Raw genomic sequence first — 21,780 nt, forward strand, 5'->3', positions numbered from 1 at the left:
AAGACAGCTGGAAGGGGAGCCAGTGGGAGCTGCTTCTGAGGAGAAGATGCGACACTGGAGACATAAAGAGTGAACCTATTCCAAGAGATCCTCGTACAACAGCAGCCATTTTCACTCAGTTTGGGGGAGAGGGGAGATATTGACAAAGTTTCCTTCAGATTTGTCCATCTGGGTGAGGTATGTCACTGGTTGGTCGGGGGGACATCTCTTTTACATTTCCAGGACTGTGCACATTGTGAAATTCATTGTCTGATCAGGGCTAAATAAGGCTCTCTCCATCTTCTAAGTTTGGATGGGGGCAAAGTAGGGAGTGGCATCCTGGCTTGGATTTCAATGTTTGCTTTATTTCTGGCGAAAATTCTTCATAAACTTAGTAACAAGCACATCCGTGTCATGGCACAGACAGCAGTGGAGAGAAAAGAATGAGCTGTTGATGCCCAGCTTACGTTTTCTGAGATTTCGTGGCAGTACAGGCAACAAACAAAACTTGTCTGACCCAAAACCAGACAAAGGGTGACCTTGAAGTAGCCAGCCTTGCCGTGCCTGCCAGGTTTCAACATGTTCAACACCAGCCTGTCATTCAAACGCTGTGTCCAGCAAATAATTGATTTGAATTATCGTGGAGCTTGACTTATCTGCTTGAAGGATTAGAAAATATTTTCACAGAGCGTAAGGACTCCAGATCTCTTATCAGCAAATGTTGCAATTTGGCTGCATTTTCTGTGCCACTCTACTTGCACTGTTGCTGCATAAATCCAGCATTTGAACCCAACCTGATTCAAAAAAAAAACACTCTCGTGAACAGCAGAATTCTTGTCTGGAAGCTGAGCCTCGTAGATGAAGTGTAAATAGCCCCTGTGTCCCATAACTTGTTTAAGCACCACGTCTTGGTTTCTCCTTAATTTCGCATTTATTATTAGGGTCAAGTCAGTGACAAACATGAAAATGCTTCATGGGAAGATAGGAAAATCGAGAGAGAAAAAGACCAGTGTCCACATAGTTTGCCTTCTGGCACGCTGGTAGTTGCAGGATTTGGCAACAATGAAGTTGTTAACTAGTCATAGCAATCAGCCTCCATCAGTTGGTGAGAACAGACCCAGACATGATGTGAGACAAACTGTGGTAGTGAGCTATGGGAAACCATAGATCCAAAGTCACCTTTTTCTCCCATAATGCACGCTACACTTGCCACCTGCCAAATTACACATTGACTATCTCCTAAAATGTTATTTTCAGAAGTAAATTATCTCATTTCCATTTGAATTAATCAATAGCAACTCTTGTCTCGCTCGAGGGAGCATTGCCAGCCGCTCACTAGAATATTATTTCCACAGGTTAGTTTTGAATTTTACCTCCATGCCATCATTTCTTCAAATGCCGATCGTGCCTCCTGGTTCTATCACTCTGTACAAGGTGAAATAGGTCTATATTTTTATAGGTCTACGCTAAGGGCCTATATTAATATTTTATTATCTAGTCCCTTTGGAATCCTTTAACAACAGCAACCCTGTCAACCTTCATTTTTCCATTTTTTCAGTGAGGGCACTGCTCATTATCCAATCCCATGCTCCTGTCAATAGTTTTGGTTGCTATCTTCTGTATTCTTTCAATGGCTGCAGTATATTTCTTGTGCTGTGGCAACTGGAGCTTAAAAACGTGGTATCTAATGTTCAGCTATCTTCAACTAACTGCGTACAGCTGTCAGCCGTACAAACATTTGGTCAGAGGGAACAGTCAAGGAATTTTGTACGCTTGGCTGTGAATACAAAGTTACACCAATTGCAGTGTGTCAATCACCTCATAAGAAAGCCGACCTTTCAATAAGAGAACTTTGTCAGCAAGTATAAAATTTGGAACTACTCTGAAATTCAAGAGTTGCAGTATCCCATTGTGTGTATTGTACCAGTCAAGAAGAACAAGGGGAGAGGGGCCTGGACTTGTGTATGCTCTTTATTTTTAATTAAAGAAATGCCTTGACAATTTCAACAGTTTTCTGCCAAAATGGTTGACTGGATACCTAGGTGAGCTGCTGATATGGCCGAGTTTATTGTATAAACGTTTGGAACTCGTTTGAGTTAACCTGAGGTCCAGTTGGCTACAGTCATATTTGAAACACTGTGACATACCAAAGTGAGTTTTCATCCCTCTTTAATCTTACAGTCTATCTATTTCAAAGAAATTATAGCCTTTGACCATTTGTATTGCTGGATAGAGGGCCAGTGATAGGTGGAGATAGCCAAAAGATGTCATAGACAAAAGGACAAAGAGGTGTTGAAGGTGGTGATATTATCTAAGGAATGTGCTAATTAAGGGTAGAAAGCAGGACAAGCAAGGTACAGATAGCCCTAATGGGGGTGGGGTGGGGTGAAGGGAAGGGATCGAAATAGGCTAAAAGGTAGAAATAAAACAATGGATGGAAATACATTTAAAAATAATGGAAATAGGTGGGAAAAGAAAAATCTATATAAATTATTGGGGGAAAAAAGGGGGGGGATCGGAAAGGGGGTGGGGATGGAGGAAAGAGTTCATGATCTAAAATTGTTGAACTCAATATTCAGTCCGGAAGGCTGTAAAGTGCCTAGTTGGAAGATGAGGTGCTGTTCCTCCAGTTTGCGTTGAGCTTCACTGGAACAATGCAGCAAGCCAAGGACGGACATGTGGGCATGAGAGCAGGGTGGAGTGTTGAAATGGCAAGCGACAGGGAGGTCTGGGTCATGCTTGCGGACAGACCGAAGGTGTTCTGCAAAAATGATGGAAAGGTAGTTGGCATAGGGTGAAGGTTTTTTCAGTCCATTGTGGAGTTTCACTTGGAGCTGATGTACTTGGTCACTGCCTTTGTCCCTTCGGACATGGCGTGCTTGGCCAGTTCCCTGGGCAGCAGCAGGCGCACGGTGGCCTGGATCTCCAGGGAGCTGACGGTGCTGCGCTTGTTGTAATGGGCCAGGCGGGAAGCCTCACCCGCGATGCGCTCAAAGTGTAGCAATTCTGATTTCTCTCAGCTGCTTCATGAGATGTGATGAATCTTGTGATCGCCTCATGTTCTTCTGAAACTTTTCTAATCACTTGCTGATCACCTGCCACCTCGAGTTTTCTTGGGAATGGCAGCGTTTCTGAGGCTTACCATATTGGTAGTGACTTCCGCTGAAACAGTTACCCAGAGTGTGATTCAAACAAGCAAAACAGCACACGATCGAGAAGCGATCAGTTAGAAGTAGTGAGCTGAAAAGCACATGGAGCTGTGGGCTTTTTGGTTTTAAATATTTCTAATGTTTTCTCTTTGTATCTCCATTTAGAATATTTTGATAGAAATGAGAGCAGTTTGTCGAACCCGACACAATGTGGAATCCGTTATTAAGCTCAGTTGATAATAAATGAGAGAACTTTAGAAACTAAAAGATATGCTGTTTACCATTCAGCGATTTTCAAAATAACAACATGCAGCTGTTAGACATGCAGATGCTTCCACTAAGTGAACTGTGAGGTATTTTGCTGTACTTGACCATGGTTGCACCAATACTTAGGCATTTCTAGCCTCATCATCATTTACTTTTCAGAGGTAATTATTCAATTTAAGACTCACTTACCAACTAGTTTGGTTTGTGATTGGCACCATTGTTATTTTGATGGATGAAGGTGAAAAACAGTATCATGTTCAGGACACTTATAAACAGTCAGAGGTTCTGCACAACTATGTAAGTTCATATATGTTTTCTTTATTGCCGTAAACGTGCTGTTTTTGCATTTCTAAATGGGCTGATGTATCGCTGACCACTGTTACTTTAGGGAAGTTCAGGGAATTGAAACACAACATGTCAGCCCAAGCCATCAGCCCACCCTCAACTTCTCTCTCCCCCCGCCCCCCCACCTTAGACCAGCTTATATTTCACCTCTCTCCTAACTATACTCAGTTCTGCCGAAGGGTCATGAGGACTCGAAACGTTAACTGATTTCTTCTCCACCGATGCTGCCAGACCTGCTGAGTTTTTCCAGGTAATTCTGTTTTTCTTTTGGATTTCCAGCATTCGCAGTAGCTTTTAGCTTTTTGTTTTTATCTCAGTGCCTCCCTCCTGCTCTACAGCCAAAGTTGTTATGTATTAGAGTCAGGCAAGTCTCTCATATTAAAAACAGCATCTGTTGAAGTCCATTTTGGGCATAATTATTTTTGTGGGAATGTCAAAGACATAGGTTCCATCCGCATTGCTTAATTTCAAATAAATTTGCCTTCTGCATTTGGATTTAAATAAACATCTTGGGAGAAGATGGGTGCATCCTGATTAAGATGTTCAGCAATGGGAGAAAGGAGATATATCAATGCTTGAATTAATCAACTCCACACAAACGTAAAAAGAACACAAAGTAAACAAGTCCCCGATCATTCAGTAAGTGAACACATGAAATAATTTAATGCCCCTACTGATGATCTGGTTGAGATCTGCAGGGACTGCAGGTAGATCCTGGTACCTTGCTGATCTGTGTGGATTAGGAGCAGCCCGGGCAATGTGTTTATCAACCACAATAGTAACAGTTGAAGTTACAATTGTGACTGGCTTCTCAGTAGTTGCTTTGTGACCCTGAATAGATTGCTTTCACCCTGCCTCCAAACCACACCATCCCACCCCCGCCGACAACCCACTCCTGGTTCCTCTTTCCCTCAAGTTTAAAGTCCAATTTTAAGCTCTGACCAGCAAAATACTCCAAAGATGTCGTTCCATACAGAGTATATACTGCAGAGATATCATTTGTTGAAGTTATGATCGCAACCTGGAATTGGAGTTCTTGTTTCACCTGCTCGCCTGGCCACCCTACCCCTGCCCTACTACCCAAAACCATTCTCTTTCCAAGCCATTCTCCACAAAAATAATACGTTTAATTCTTGATTGCAAAAATTCTCCTTTTAATTTAAAACCTCCTTGGCTTCACTGAATGTTGGTGCTCGTTTCTCCCCTTCACTCCCTACATCTGTGAGTCAATCTGTATGTTTTGTGTGAAATCCCCCAGAGCTGGGTGGAGTTGTGGGGTGTGCATGGGAGAGTTGATTTTTTTGAGAGGACCTTTATAAATATCGCACACTTACGCAATAATCCCTGAAATTTGCATTGTGTGAACGTGCCCCATCTTTTTCACACACATTAAATGTTAAACAGTAATTCCCTTTGGAAAGGGAGTTAAACAGAAGGAAGGGTATGGCTTGCATTTTTTTTTTTGACTAGAATTAGAATTTTTGTGCCTTCAGGGGTGCAATATTTTGTATGGTCGGTGGTGGGGAGCAGAGGTGTTTTGCTGAAGGAAACAAAGTTTTCCATGTTTAAGCCTGGGTAGTTTATGCGTAAATAGTGTTTAATATTCTGAACGTATCATATTTCAGTCTTTCTGAATTGAATCATTGTTGAGTCTATAGCATTATGGTTACCTCCCAATCTCTCTGCTCTTGCCAACCAGCAGGACATTGTTTAAGCAGCAGCGGTGTTATTAAGCCAGTGACTGAAGCCCGTTGGCAGCCTGTTAACTGGTCACAAACTGCCACGTAAACTCCTTCCCTCACTTGCGGTGAGCTTCCTTTTTTTAAAAAAAAAAATAACATGTAGGAGTTAATTCGGTATCTGTAATTAGAAGTGATCCATTCTCTGCCTAAATTTTCAAATGTACTCTTGTGTAATTGTAGAGTTTGCCATTTGCGGCCTTTACAAACTATGTATTGTGTCACTGTGGTTCTCAACTCATTGGCCAAACCCCTGGGGACAGGGTGGGAAGGGAGGGGGGAATTCCCATTTCAGCTCCTGGCTGCACCCTTCGTTGTCAGTTTGTAGAATCATACACCGAGAAGGAGGCCATTCTGGCCACTGTGCCTGTGCTGGCTTGTTGACAGAGCTGTCCACTTAGCCACACTCCCCGGCTCTTTCCCCACAGTGGCAAATGTTCCCCCTTTCAAGTATTTATCAATCTGGCTCCCAACACATAAATAGAAGAATTTGAGAAACTATTCTTTATACAGAAGATAGCTCATGGAAAAGTGAATCTGCGAACATTGGAGAAGATAATCACTTCAGTTGGAAAGAGAAGACCTAGATTCCCTGTCCGGTACTGACTGACTCATTGTGTGTTGCCAGTGTTTTATGTTCTTTATAATTCATTCATTCTGGTTTTTACAATAAGTCTCACTCCTGAAAACTCGCCTTCATGCCCAGCCAAGTTACCTCCTTTTATTACAGCTGTAAAAGTTGCAAACAAGTATCGATGGCCTCAACCCAACTTAATGAGAAGCCCACAATGGAATTAACCACCTCTGATTTTGGATAAGTGGCATCGTTTTTGTGGTGAATAATACCATTTACCAGTCTACTTCCGCAACCCAAACTTGATGACATGTAATAGTCCTGGTCGATGTACAAAGGGACATAATTGCCAAATCTACCCATTGACTAAAGGTTGTTATTTTTTTAAAAAGCTCATGGCAGTGCAAAGAAGCCAAAACTGGACTTTTGGAATTGTAAGCTCAGTAGTTGAGTACAGATTGTGTTTAATGTGTGCTCAATCAAGAGCTGGCTAACGATAACTTAAGGCTTGTGTACTGTTTCTTGTGTTAAATACATTCTCGGAGCACTTTATAATGAGGAGAAAAGGATGCAGGAGGCACTGAGCATGGAGAAAGGAGGATGGAGATAGAGAGGCTGAGATGGGAAAACTAAGGCACAATCCGAGAGGAAGGATTTGACAGTAGCACAGGAAGTGGCTTGGTGTTGGAAACTGAGCAAAGTGCTAGACGACAGGAATGGAGTGCTGAAGAAGCCAGAGATAAGAAATCTAGTGTTGGATAGTGGAGAGTGCATCCAATACTGAAAGGTGCAGGGGTTTAGGGAGGGAATTCTAGAGCCTCAGGACTAGACAGCTGAAGTCATGGCCATCAGTGGTGGGTGAGAGGATGAGATGATACACAAAAAAAGCCAGAGAGAGACAAATAGCTTTGGGGGCATTGTAGAGCTGGAAGAGGTTATGGAAATGAACAAATTTAAACATAACATGGGTAATTTTGAATTAGAGGTTTTGGATGGATCTGATGCAATTTGGGTCAGCAAGGACGGGGGTAATGGGTGGGAGGAAACTGGTACAGGACCAGGGCAGCAGAACTTTGGACGAGCTGAACTGAATGAGGAATGGGAGAGCATTGAAATATTCCTGTCTGTAGGTGGTGAAGGCTTGGATGAGGACTTCAGCGGTAGATGGGCTGCGGCAAAAGTGGAGACAGGCAATGTTGTGGAGGTGGACGTAGTCCATCAGAACAGATAGTTTGATAGCTTATCAGTGAATAGAGCTTTTGACATTATAGCACTACCACAGTAAATGGGAACTGTTTCCACTGACACCGGGACTGGGAACCAAAGGATACTAATTTGAGATAATTGGCACAAAAAACTAGTGGGAAATGTAGATTAATTTTATGCCAAATGTTATGAAGATCTGGAATGTACTGTCTGAAAAGGAAATGCTGGGTTTATGGGAAAGAGTGGGACTAATTGGAGAGCTCTTTCAAGGAGACAGCATTGGTATAATGGGCCAAATGGCAGCCTCCTGTGCTTTTAAGTTCTATGATTCTACTGTAACAAGTTATTAATGCAGCATTATGTACCAAAGTCCTGGAGCCTCTACAACTGAACCATGCTGACACCAGAAGCTAATATGTATTTGCCATGGCTGTGAATATATAAAAAAGGCCTTTTGTTACAGAGTTGGTTCAAGGAGAAGGAGTTCTAGATTACCCCTTAGAGGGATAGTTCTGCAGAAAGGGAAATATGGATACAAAACTGCAAAAGCTGGCTTGTGCATTTGCAGCTGTTTAAACATTGTAGTTCAGGACTTCAGTTCTGGCTGCCAGACTTTCTCCAATGGGTGGCTATCAGGAATATTATTGGCTACAATATGCCTGCCTGGTACAATATCCCAGGCACTGAGCTCTGTAGGAGACTTTACCTCCAGAGGCAGCAGGATCAACTTTATTTACCTTCTAGTGCTGTAAATGGCATCGCTTTCTGGACATTGCACTAGTGACAGATTCGCCCAGATTTGTTCTGTAGAATTTTTCTCCTGGTCTGTTGGGGGAAACCAGCTGCATTGAAAGCACCATGAGTCCCACTGCACAGATTTACATCCCTTGTCCTGCAGACGCCAACTGTGACCTGGATTGAACGAGTGGAAAAACATCTCCTGGTGTTGAACGGTTCTGAACTTGACAGTAAATAAAACAATTCAGGGCTGCAGTTTATACAGGCTTTATTTAAAAAAAAAAACAGCCCTGTTGTTTAGGAGTGTTGCAATGTACTAAAGTCAGGAATGTATTCCTGCATCTCCTGGACCAATTTTAATTGCCTAAGGGGGGGGTCAAAAAGGAATTTTCCAGTGTTTCATTTTCTCGCATTGACCTTAGGTGTGCCTTCTCTTTTTATTTTACCTCTTTCTCTCTTACATGACGACAGTGGGGGAGAGGGAGGAAAAATGTGCTTAGCTCTGATGCTGCGGTCATTGTAAGGTGGGGCAGGCTTGATGGGCCAGCAGGTCCTTTTCCTGCCTGTCCGGTTTTTTTTTCGCATGTTCGGGGTTACCCTTGTGTGTCACCGTCACCTCCGCCCCAGGGGGTGGCCTCAGTGACTTGACAGTGAGGGCACTGTGCATGTGACAGCTGCCATATGACCCAGGATGTAACTGAGTTTGTTATTCATTCACCAATTGATCTGGGTAAGCAGAGGAGGTGGGGGTTTGGGGGGTGGGGGAGGGCGTGGTTAAAAAAAAATGTCTGTAAAGGGTGGCCAGAGACTCATTTGAAACCTTACTGACCTGCACGTGTATCAGCAAATCATTCACTTTACCCCACGTAGCTTTCTCACCAGTTTAACATGGAGCAGTGCCAAAGGTTTTGGATGCCTTTTGACTGTTTAGTTGTTTTTGTTATTAAAAAAGGCGCTTGTCCTCCAGCTGTTGGAGTGAAACCAGCTGCAAATACCAATATTAAAGATAAGGTGCTTCTTAGTGATTAGTGTTATGTTTGCGTTTTACTTTGGCACTGCAAGAGTTGCACATTTGCCTGGTAAATACTCGGTAGATTTTTATCCCATTTTGCCAATCTCAAGCCCCATAAAGCGGGTGGGGAATGTGGTTTGAACTTGGAGATTGCTTTTATAAAGATAAAATCAAAAATCTTAAGCAGTGCCTTTGCTTCATGAGAAGCAGAAATTTATTTTTAAGAAAGGGTTGTTTATTTAAAAAAAAAATAGACTTTTCAGTGTTTGCATTCCGTTCTAAACAATTCTCAAACTCACGCTGAAAATCTTTAGTGGGTGCAGCTCAATGTAGAATTAACCCTTTGAGGTGCCGTAAATATATATTTGACAGATGACATTTTCCTTTGGTGTTCTCTCATTGCCTTTTGGAGGTGATGGGGTCAAGGGGAATGTGTGAATGTTTGTACAAGGCCCTTCCATCACCCCCACCCCACTTCCATCCAATCTGAAAGCTTGAACCAATTGCAATATGTTCTCCATATGTCCAAAGGAAATCTGTTTGCCCCAAACTTTTTCAAAGCTACCACCAGTTTAGGGTGAACCTTGTAATGTGTTGCAAATCAGTGAAGCACAAGCTTCACAGGGAAGAAACAATGATGGATCTTGCATTTACATAGCGCTTTTCATGATCTCAGGATGTTTGAAAGTGTTTTGCAGCCAAGAAATTACTTTCTGAAGTGTGCTCACTATTGTGATGTAGGAAATTGTTTTGAGTTATCAACAGTCACAGATTGCAACTCTATCGAGTACAATCACAGTTCTTGGTTTCCGGGAGTGGGACACGAACCCACAACCCTCTGATTCAAAGGCGAGGGTGCTATGAATGCACCACAAACAATAATGTGATAAGGACCAGATAATTTGTTCCAGGTGTTGGTTGAGGGATATGTATTGGCCAGGATAATTCATCAGGGTAATTAAAAAGGAACAAGATAATTGTTGTAAATAGTTGAGTGGGGGGATGCGGTAGTTTGGGGGGGGGTGGGAGGGGTGTGTGCTGGGGAGGAGTGATAACGAGTTGAAGCCGGAAATGTTGCAATGAGTCTTAACACCAACCTGTTAGGAATGCACAGAGAATGTTCAGGCACATTGGAGCTTGGGAGTAAAAGGACTAAGCTCGGCAGAGTAGCGATTGTGTGTTTCCAAACACAAAGAAAGGTTAGGGCAGGGAAAAACAAAAGGCAGCTCACATCTCAAGCACCTCGAAGCGCTTTGCGTACAGTGAGTTACTTTGAAGTGCGGTGATTGTCATGTGGGTGGATGTGGCAGTCACAAAACAATAGTACCCAAATGACCAACTGACATGTTTTTGTCGTGTTGGTCAAGATGATTAACGACGTTGATGAGGACGTTGGTCAGGAAAAGTGAAATTGGAAGCCAGTAATCGGGGAGGATCATCTGTCATGCAACACTTTTGATTTTACACCAACTTCAATTTGATTTGTGCTATCCTTATTTTGTAATTGGCATAGTGCATGATTCACAGGCTGCTGCCTGATTTGAAACGGAGTGGCATTAGATACATGGGTGCTTAGTAAAGTGAATTCAAAAAATAATGGGAAAGGCAAGGCTTAGAAGCCTATGGAGAGAGTATTTTAAACTGGTCATCCTATGTTACTACTTGACTCATGGACGCACCTTTCCTGTGTCAGGACATGTTCTTTAAGTAACTGACTAGAGCTTTATCACAAGTAAGAACAAAATAATTGGTTGCCAGGTTCAACGTGGTCAGCCCACATGTGGAGAGATGATTGTGTTTTGATGGATAATAGCAGCATCAGTCATCAGCCTAATATTTCTTTGCAAAGTACGTTATTTCTGTGAGTAATTTCTGGGCGTTTTGAAGTAAAAGGCAACGTTTGCTTTTACTCCAAGCAAGAAGTGTTCCTGTCAAGACAGATTTGGTTTCATTTTTAGGCAGAGTATGTCACACTGCTTGAATCTCTAAATAGTCGAGGCTTTGTTGTTAAAAGAAATTTCTGGTCCAGTTTGATGTGTTAGCCCGAGGGAGAGCTGCTTCCCCCCCCCGAAGACTTGGGTGAGTTTTCTGTTGCTTTTCCGGGTAAATTGTTGGTGTAGAAACCTTGACAGATGGGGAAATTGCAGCGTTCACTGTGTACAGTATGCTGCAATTTATTTTCACATTGCTAATGCAACTGCCCACTGCTTGTATGTTCCAAGATCTTTTTGAAAAATAATTTTATTTTTGTTTGTTAGCTAGAAGCCCTCCTGTTTTGTGTTCCAGTGTTTATGTAATTCCTGATTTTATTCATCTTTGATTATGAAACCCTTAAAAGTTGAAAATGAGAGTACCTCTATATGCAATAAGGCAGAAGATAAACATATGGAATGTCTGCTACAAATTTGATTCACATATCAATATTTGATTCTCATACCTTTTATTGCTAAATTTTCTACACTGATTCCCCTCACTTGCAAATCCCGTTTTCAGGAAAACTCGAGGAAAGAATTGCACTTACGCATAGCAGATATGCAGCATGCTGTCTGCTAAACAAAAGCCAGGACACCAGGAGATTAGTTACAGGAAGCAAGCTTGCATTCTCTTACATCTTTCACAAGCTGTTTGACCCAAAGCACTTCACAGCTAACTTCTGAAATGTAGTCATTCCTGTAATGCAAGGAACGCTAAGGCCAGTTTGTGCACAGATCTGATCATCTGTTGGTTGAGGGATATAAATGTTGACCAAGACATCAGGGATTACTCCCTAGCTCTTCTTCAAAATAGCGTAATGGGATTTGCTATGTTGCCACCTCAGACAGGTAGAACCTTAGTTTTAACTTCTCATCTGAACGATGGCACCTTCAAATGTCATCCCTCTCTCAGAACCACACACAGAGTGCCAGCCCAGATTTTGTGCCTGAGTTTCTGGAGTGGAACTTGAAGCCAAAGCGCCAAACCCTTCTTCTAACTTCAGCAAGGTTGCTACAAACTGAGACACGGCCGACACTATCGCTGGATCCATTGAGCAGTTTTGAAGTGAAAGACTACAGATCCACTGAGCCAAAAAGACTTGGCTTCCAAAGTAGAAACTGGTGCAGAAACCTCTCTTCCCCAACCACAATTAAACCTGTCACAACATTTCATTTTGTAACCTTGTTGTTATTGGAATTTGTATTTTTGAAGAAAAAAATAGACTTTAGTTAATAGAGCGAATGTATGTCCTTGGTTGGTTAAATGTTACGGCAAAGAACCCATACATGAGAAAAATGGAAACATTTGAACATTGTAGTTGTCCCAGCAACTTTGTTACAACAAAATAAGGCACCCAAAAGTGCATTAAAAGCTTAAATTCCCTTCCTATATTTCTCTACCTCTCTATGTTAAAGGTGCTGTATAAACGCAACATGGTTGTTTGCCCCTGTCATCACGTATTCATTAAAGAAAACCTGAAACTGAAAATGTACCTTCGCTGAATGATGAGGACTTATCCCTTCTTCGTTGCTTGGCTGAGTCCAAGGACCCTTTCGCCTGTGCAGACAGACCCAAAAAACTGCACAGCACTTGTCATAGAAGATCAGGGAATTCTCCTGGTGTCCTGCCAAACTCTCCCTTAATAATCGATTAACAAGTCATTCATTACTCTGGGCCAAATGGCACAGAATGCCTGTCCCATTTAACTACATAACACACACTGCATTTCAAATGTAACTCATTAAGGGAAGCTTTGAGATGGTTTTGAATAAGGCATTAAAGCAAGCCTTTCATTTAGGCAAGAGCAGAATTAACAAGTGATTCAGCCAGCTTGCAATCAAAATTCATTCTAGGGGAATTAGCCCATTGGATTTGTACACTGTATTTGAGCCTGGCCTGTTTTATACTAATATAAAAATCCCATGCACTCCAGTGTTTGTACCCTGTCCATAATGGGTCCTTGGGCTGGTAAGGGAAAAAATATCAGTCCAGGTTCCTATTCCTTGTCTGGAAATCTGAGAGTTATACAGTCCTGCACAGGGCCATATATACCTGTAATGCTTTCTAGGTTGAAAGGCACCCACTGAAACACCCTCTGATGAAGAGTCATACGGACTCGAAACATCAACTCTATTCCTGTCCGCAGATGCTGTCAGATCTGCTGAGTTTTTCCAGGTATTTTTGTTTTTGCCACTGAAATACAGAATTGATTCCAAGCAGCCATATTTAGCAACAGTCAGCTCCTTCTAGATGTGAAAGAATTAACAAGTTTGAAAGAACTGATACTTGGCAATGAATAAAGCAAGTGAAGAAATTAAAACTTGAAAACGTTAAGTACCAAAAAATCCTTCAACCCAAGCTAATTTCTTATACAGTCAGTGTTAAAGGAACCCTACCCAACTCGTATGTTTCCTGTTAAAGGCTTACAGGCTCATTAGGCAAAGGTTCAGAGTATCTATCTAACCTGACATCCGAACTAATACATCCTTGGATAGTTACCTTCATTAGCGTGACCGGTCCTATCAAAACTACAGTCAAGTAGTGAACTCAGCAGCTCAGCAATGATTGGATTCTAAGTTATGTACCCACACTTCAATTAACCATGAAAGTTACTTGACTTTGAACCTGATTTCAAACTAGCGCTAATCAGCCTCCTGAATGTTTAATCTGAAAATTGTTTTGATTTAAGCTACTGTTGAGGTTTGTTTCCCAGAAAACTAACTTGCAATTCAGCCTCTTGTCTGGAGACTTAAGATAGTGTTGTTGGAATGTTCACAGAGGCATAAAATTAAAATCTATGGAGTTCACTACTGCCTTCTTCAACTACTTTAACTTTAATGAGCTCACGCTTCCTCTTTTTCTCTTTTCCTCCCCTTTCTCTCCATCTATCTCTCCTCTCTCCATCAGTCTTCTTCCTTTTTTCACTCTCTCTTCCTCACTTCCTTTCTCTCGTTCACTCCCTTTGAATGGCCCGCTCGGACCCTTGCCCGCTCCCGCTCTCCTATTCTCTCCAGATTTTCTCCCCCCTCCCATCCTCTGCTCGACTCAAGTCACTGCCCTGAAGCTCTGGCTGATTTTTCATTTTCCACCCCGCTCCCCAGCACGAAAGCACTGAGACCAACGGTAGCACCGAGCTGTGGCTGACCCTGCAATACATTGCTCGTTATTGCATCATGCTGCGCCCTTGTGTACAGGGTCTTCGTGGGAACTGGCGATCCTTCTTTAAGGAACCCTCTGGTCCAGCTGGCGTGGGCCTGTTTACAAAATTAACTGTTCTTTTCCCAGCGGACTCCATTACTCGCTATTCAACTCGTTTCTAATTGAGAAGCATCTGGGAGCAATAATCTTCTGACGTAAGCACCACTTCAGCTGGGCTGATATTGAAGCAGGGCAGTTATTAAGGGCCTGACGCGGTTGGAATATGGAGTAAGACTTTCGCCAAGTCCCTTCAGCTGTATTGGCCTGTGACTAATTGCTGTTGTACCAGCCCAACAGGAAACTGGAGTCGCAGTTGATTTTTATTTTTGTTCTCCCTTTTATATAAGTAATGACCCAAGGACACTTTCAGTAAGCTGAGTGCAATCTGTAGTTTCTAATGGCCTTCTGCTGAAGCACCACATAAACTGCAATTTGACTGCTTCAGCTGGTTTTAAGACCCTGCATGTATATATTTCATTGAATTTTATCATGTGACAGAGGGAGGGAAGTGGAAAGTAGTAGAGGTTCCAATAACGTTATTGGGCATCATATGCCACATTCATTTCCTGGCCGACATTCATTTCCTGGCCGAGCACATTTCCTGAAGGAAAAACAGTTCTCCAGGGACTCTCTTGGCGTGCATGATGATTGTTAACAAGTTCTGTATGTGTGTATAACACCTGTTGGTTTCTTAAAAATATTCTTTCATGGGATGTGGGCGTCGCTGGCAGGGCCAGCATTTGTTGCCCCATCCCTAATTGCCCTTGAGAAGGCGGTGGTGAACCGCTGCCATGAGCCTCTGCAGGGTCATGTGCCTGGTCATTTTTCTCCCTCTCCCGAAAGCTGTAACTAAGTGAGGGTTTCACAGGCTCCCCCAACCTGCTAATGCCTCAGCCAAATTGCCTACTCATTAGCCTGGACACGGGTTGCCAACTGAGATTAAATGTATTCCTGGAAATTTCATCACATGGTTTGCCCCCTTGCTCCAGCCATTATTCGGCTAATGCATCCATCCTTGTCACGCACTGCCCTCCTACGCCAATTGGAAATCAAAGACTCATTACCCGATTGGATGATGATTGATTGTCAACCAAACAGCCTTCTTCCCATTTTCAATATTTTTATATGATTTTTTATACCTAGTAAAGAGAAATGTTCAAAAATAATTGCAAAATAACCCAATATATTTTAATGTCCGATAATTTTCCTCCAGGGTTGCACACAGCAGGGTCCCGGAGATGGATCTTCCATTCCTGGAGACTCCAGGCCAATCCTGGAGGGTTGGCAACCCTTAGCTTGTGACAAGTGAGTCTTGGGCACTCCTAGTTGAAGGTTTCAAGCTAAATCTGATCCTATTCCTGCCCAATGTCCAAACATGCAATTTCCACAAGAAGTCATGATGAGAAGTGGGAGCCCTGCCTATTTTTTGGTCCTTTTTAAAGAGTATGGAGACCAATATTAACTCACCAAAAAAATGCTCCAATTTCACAAGTGAACTGAAATACAACAAAAAGGTTTCACCGGTGTGGAGCATGAGTGTGAAATCTTATCAACTGAGCCAAACTGATACTTGCAAATATTACCATGGATCTTTCTCATCCACCTGAGAGGGTAGATAGGGCCTCAGTTTAACATCTTGTTCAAAACATGGCACCTCTGATAAGAACATAAGAAATAGGAGCAGGAGTAGGCCATTCGGCCCCTCAAGCCTGCCCCACCATTCAATAAGATCATGGCTGATCTGCCCCAGGCCTCAACTATTCCTTCAGCACTGCACTCGGGTGTCAGCCTGGATTTTTTGACTCAAATCTCCTGTAGTGGGACTTGAACCTCCAACCTTCTGACTAAGAGGCAGTGGTGCTGTCCACAAAGCCATGGCTGACTATTGTATCTTGGCTTAAGATATTTGCAGGCTTCCAGGGTGGATTGACAATTGGTTACCGTGAGGCTGATTCAATATCTTTGACTATCTGTCCCTGCAAATTTTGACCAAATTTCATCCATGCCCTCCACTTATCTAGCACTTGTTTTTTTCCTCAGTGCAGTGTTGGTTTTGGCCAACATAAGAGTGACGCTGGACAGGAACACTGTATTTGCGATGTCCTTTAGATATGGCGTACAGAATTGGAAAGAAGGTTCAAAGCATGGAATGTGAATGCCACTTTTCTCTCCTTCATTTGGATTCTTGCCAAGGTTTACAAATTATGGGCGGAATCGTCCCAGATTTACACTAAATGTGGTAGCGGGCGGGTAAAACGTTTTATCCACCAGCCGCATTGGTGACTTTTCACACCTGATCATCCCAAACCCGCCACATTGATTATGAATTCCCGGGAAATAGGCTATTTCCATGGAAGGCGGGCTCTCATTCCCCCGCCACGCCATCATCTCACCGCTTCATCACGCTGGGCGCTATATTTGAAGTGCAGCCGCGCTCAGTGCTTCCAGCCCAGGACGGCAGCAAAAAAGACACGGCCCTGAAAGGCAAGAGGACTGCAGTCCTCGAGCGCTTTTTGGATGCCGTGGAGGCCCCTGCTGTGATGTCCTCTACCTCTGCTCTGGCCGCAGGAGGAGCAGCTACATTACCACTCTGGCATGGTAGGTGATGTGCCAATGCTGCACAGAAGACGTTGGCCATCCAATGCAGAAAGAGGATGAACGATCTCATCCGTGTAGCCAGGGTAAGGCAACCATCTCATCACTCTAAACTCACACACTCAAACCCATCACACATTCACTGGCATCTCACTCACTGCCAGCTCAAGGGACATCACCACTCACTCTCTCACACACACCCTCACATCTCCATCTGGCCTCATCTCCCCTGGAGGCTGCGTCCTCAGCCCTCACCATCTTGAGGCCACTTGCACAGATCAACATATGCCCCCACACACACCCTGAGGTACCCTCCTTTCCCAGGACAGCCCTCACCCTGCAGCCTCTTCCCTTGCCTGAGGCCACTTCTCCCCCTTCCCCAAGCAAACCCTACCCCTGCAGCCATTGAAAAATCACCCACAAATGGCTGGTCTGGTAGGTAGAGACCTCCCTGTGAGACCCCCTAAAAGTGATGCGTTACTGTCTGTGAAGCCTGGCACTGATGACAGAGTGCTGACTGAAGCAAGGTAGGCAAACAAACCTTGAAGTCCCGAGCAAAGTGCAGCCCGCCAAGTGCACGCCTTATATATGCAGTTGTGAAACACGTCGGAGTGGATGAGCGATCCAGTGGTGGGGAGCGGTGGGGAGGGGGTTGAATGAGTCTGGCGGCCTGGTCTTATCATGGTATGCTGATGTATTACAATGATGCTCCCGGTGTCCGACGGGCGGAGTGGATGATTGCAAACTGGTTTCACGACATCGTGAAATCGATTTTTGGCCTTCTTGCCATGTTGTCCGCTGACGCCACTGAACACGCCCGATGCTGGCGGGCACGGGAAATCCTGGCCTATGTCACTGCCACCTCCTTAAATTTCCTTTCCAAACGTGGATGTTATGAACAAAGCAGCTGTTATATTTCTACGTGAACAATTAACTACTTGGGTGGGATTGGCATCCAGGTCAGAAGCGGGCAGGTGTGCAGTTTGGCACGTCTGTACCAGTTCACGGCCCCGATCTCGATCTTGAGCTGATTTCATTTGAGGGCAGCTCGGGGTCAGATTGGCTGCCTACCAGGAAATCAGGTGGCCCAGGCCAATGTGGTGGGATCAAGTGGGGATTGGATACGATGGACCATGCGAGAGAGTTCCCCACCCTGGCCCAGGCCCAGAATGGTAACCAGGTTACAGCTGTGGCCAGTGGCCGTCTCCTGGGGGGTGTTGTCACTCCAGGATCACGGCTTGTTAAAAAATAAACTTTCACTTTTTCCTCTCTCCGTGTTACCTCGGCTGACCACCGACCGCTGAAGGCTTCCCATTGGCTCTTTAATGTTGGGAAACTGCCCTTATTTGGATGGCAGCTCTGCTCTCTGCCATTAATTGGCCTGGCCCTTTGAAAATCCAGTTGGATGTGCCTGGAACAGGCCGTGTGGGGTCAGAGCCCAAAAGTGAACTGGCAGCCGGGTTCCCAACCCAGAATTAAAAATACTGGCCTTTAACTTAAATTTTGGATTCCCTGCTGATAGAGGAGACTGCCTGCTTCACTCCTAAGCTGCACAAACCAGGAGGCCCTAGACCTGATTCCCAGCCTCCACTGAGTTATCGCTGTTAGGCAGTGATCAGACACAATAATTGGTCTCCCAACCTTGGGCGATGGGGAAAAGGAAAACCAGCTGTTGAGTGCACTCTTAGTGAATGAGTATCTGGACAAGATTTAGGAAGGTTGTCAGAACCCATGGGACCAACCCTGGGCAGGAGTTGGGAGAAAAGAGGAGGAAATTTAAGAAAACGGGAAGGCAAATTAGATTATTGTGGCAGTGGCATCCAGCATTTACCAGCTGATTCCTGCTGCGTCTTCGATATGTCCTTGTACAGGTCCAGCTTGTCAATGTGGCCTATTTTCAAGCATCTTGCAGCTTAAGCTACTCTTGATCACATTGTAGAAGTGCTTTACTTCAAAGACGCTTCTCCCTGTGGGCAGCAAATCTTTTTGAGACGAGAAGAAAGTCTGTGACCTTGGGTTAGCTGGAGACTGATAAATTAGCCTTTAATTACATGTAGATTCCTCTGTCAGCTGGTGGCATTGTGCTGTTGACCAGTAATTGGTTTTGAACTTGTCCTGAACTTGTGTTTCAACAATTGAAGTTTTACCTAGTCAACAAAGAAACCAGAATTGAAGAGAAGAGTTTATGGTGCAGTGAAGTAGTTCTGGGTGTGTAGCTAGTGTAAAAGTTGCAGTATAATTTGGGTATTAAATCCAAGTCACCTGGTCTCATACCAATTTGCATCTGTGTCAAGTGTACTATTGCTAAACAATGTAGAATAAATTTAAAATTCTGAAGATTGTTTGTTCAAAGCTGACGCATCAGTGCAGTGCTGATGGAGTGCTGCCCTGACAGAGCTGCCATCTTTCGGATGAGATGTTAAACTGAGACCTTGTCTGCCCCCTGAGATGGATTTAAAAGGTCCCCTCGCACTATTTCGAAGAAGAGCAGGGGAGTTCTCCGAGGTCTCCTGGCCAATATTTATTCAATTGATATCTCAAAAACAGATTATATGGTCATTACAGCATTGCTGTTCGTAGGAGTTTGCTGTGCGTGAAATTGGCTGCTGTGTTTCCTACATTACAACTGTGACCACACTTCAAAGTAGAAGTGCTTAGTTACCTTTAAAATGCTGTGGTTGTGAATGCAAGGTTTATTTTGAGGTCAGTGTTCAGAGAATAGACATTCCTGTTTCACTATTAAATATCGCATGACTCTATTTGGAAAAAAAGCCACTTCTGAAATCCCAATTGACATTTATCCCTCACCCAATAGCACCAAAATCCAATTAACTCATCATTTATCTAGATTGATGATCATGGGATGTTGCTGAGTGCAATGTGGTTGCCACATATGTCTACTTAATAGCAACTATGGTTCAAAATTCATTATGAAGTGTTTTGAGATGTTTTGACAGGTGCAATAAGGAAGGCAATGTTGTATCAGGTAGGTATATAAAAGAAAAATGTACCGTTCAGGTTAATAAAGCCACTTAATCACTGTCAGTGAGTTAACTGCCATGGGGGAGACAGTGGTGTAGTGGTAATGTCACTGGGCTAGCAATCCACAGGCTCAGGCTAATCTTCCGGGGGCAAGGGTTCGAATCCCACCATGGCAGCTGGCTGAATTTAAATGCAATTAATAATCTGGATTTGAAAACCTAGTCTCATTAATGGTGAACGTGAAACAATTGTCATAAAAACCCATCCAGTTCACTAATGTCCTTTAGAGAAGGAAATCTGCCATCCTTACCCGCTCTGGCCTACCTATGAGCCCAGACCCACAGCAATGTGGACGATTCTTAATCGCCCTCTGAAATGGTCTAGCAGGCCACTCAGTTCAAGGGCAATTAGGGATGGACAAACGCTGGCCTTGCCAGAGATGCCCACAGGACTTTCTGCAGTCCTATATTTTGAACAAACATCCCACCTTTGTTCACACAGATTTTTTTTAAAGCAGATTTTAGTTAATTTTTGAATATGATGCTTCCTGTATTATATTCAAATAATCTGTTCAGTCTCAGAGTTAAAATCCTCAACCCCAGACACAGCTTCAGCCTTGAGCCTCATTTCAGAAGCAATAACAAGGCTTTCGAGAGGGTGTGGAGGAGATATAGAGGAACGTCAGCTACTTGGAGAAACTGGGATGCTGGAATTCTTTTCATTAGAGCAGAGAAGGTTAATGGGAGATTTAGTAGAGGAGTCAAAAATTATCAAGGGTTTTGATAAAGTAGATAGAGAGAAACTGTTTTCACTGATGGGTAGGTCAGTCACCAGAGGAAACCAATTTAAAATAAATGGCAGAAGAACCAGAGCAGGAGAAAGAATTGGGCAGGAATGCATTACCTGAAAGGGTGCTGGAAGCAGATTCAATTGTTACTTCAAAATGGGGGAAAAAAAAGAATCCAGGACTGTGGGGGGGGAAAAGCAGAGAGACAAAGACACAGAGAGGGAGAAGAGCTGGAACAGGCACAATGGGCCAAGTGGCCTCCTTTTGTGTTGTATTATTTTGTGATCTAACAACAAAAATGAAAGGTGGCTCCAGTGAGCCTGAAATGCCCTGGAGCTCTCTATCGGCACTGTAAGGTTAAGATTTAATTTTTGTAACTCGTTTCATCACAAACACAATTCTGTAACTAATTGTACAAATAATTAAACAGATGTTTAGATCCTAGTACTGAGAGCCCTCATAAATTATTCTACAAAACACAGACTGTGCCCTTTGCTGAATAACTAACTACAGATTTTCTACCCTTTTGCAAAAACGCCTCCCTTATCTGCTACCGCTGCCAGTTGTAGGACCATGCTGTACCTGACCTGGGAGTGATTGATGGGGCAGTGTGTAAGCAGCTTCAGCTCTGCCTTTAACCCATGGTACACCTGGATGCTTGTTGAGGCAGTGCCAACAGGAGCTTTAATCTCCATTTAAACGGGATTGTACCTAACCTGGGCGTGTTTGATGCTGGGAGACGGAAATGGAAAATGACCTATTTCCAAAGACTAACCCTCACCTTGAGAAACACAAAATTCACAACAGAAATGGGTTTTAAGTAAAATCCTTCCAATTCCCTGTTTATGCCACCATGAGATTGAACCCGTTAACAGTTCTAATCATGTATAGAGGCCACTGGCTAATAGATCTTGAGATACACAATCTTCCACTGAGTTTACAAGGCAGTGCAGGTCAATTATCAAGGTCATTGTCAGGAATAGGCATGAGTTACTTGCTCAGTCGACGTTCACTAACAACACTCGAGTGTGGGTTTTTGAGATTGGTTTCACTAACATGAGAAAACAATGGACAGAGAGCAGATGGTCCATCGAACCTTTTCTATCATTTCATTTCTATGAAAAGATTCTGGAAATTCCTCAGTGATTGGGTGACATGCTCCCAAATACTTACCGACCTGCTGTGTGGAGTTGTGTTAACCATGGAAACTATCACACCTCCATAAGATTGTCTCT

At 43.4% G+C, this 21,780-nt stretch overlaps 1 protein-coding gene across 13 annotated transcripts in view; it reads left to right on the forward strand.

Annotated features, from left to right (window-relative positions):
• The window catches only part of LOC144668247 (A-kinase anchor protein 13-like), a 385,814-nt gene that overhangs the window by 182,647 nt on the left and 181,387 nt on the right, over nucleotides 1-21,780 (forward strand). The window lies entirely within an intron of this gene.

This window comes from Cetorhinus maximus, chromosome 26 (assembly GCF_964194155.1).
Source record: "Cetorhinus maximus chromosome 26, sCetMax3.hap1.1, whole genome shotgun sequence".
NCBI lineage: Eukaryota > Metazoa > Chordata > Chondrichthyes > Lamniformes > Cetorhinidae > Cetorhinus > Cetorhinus maximus.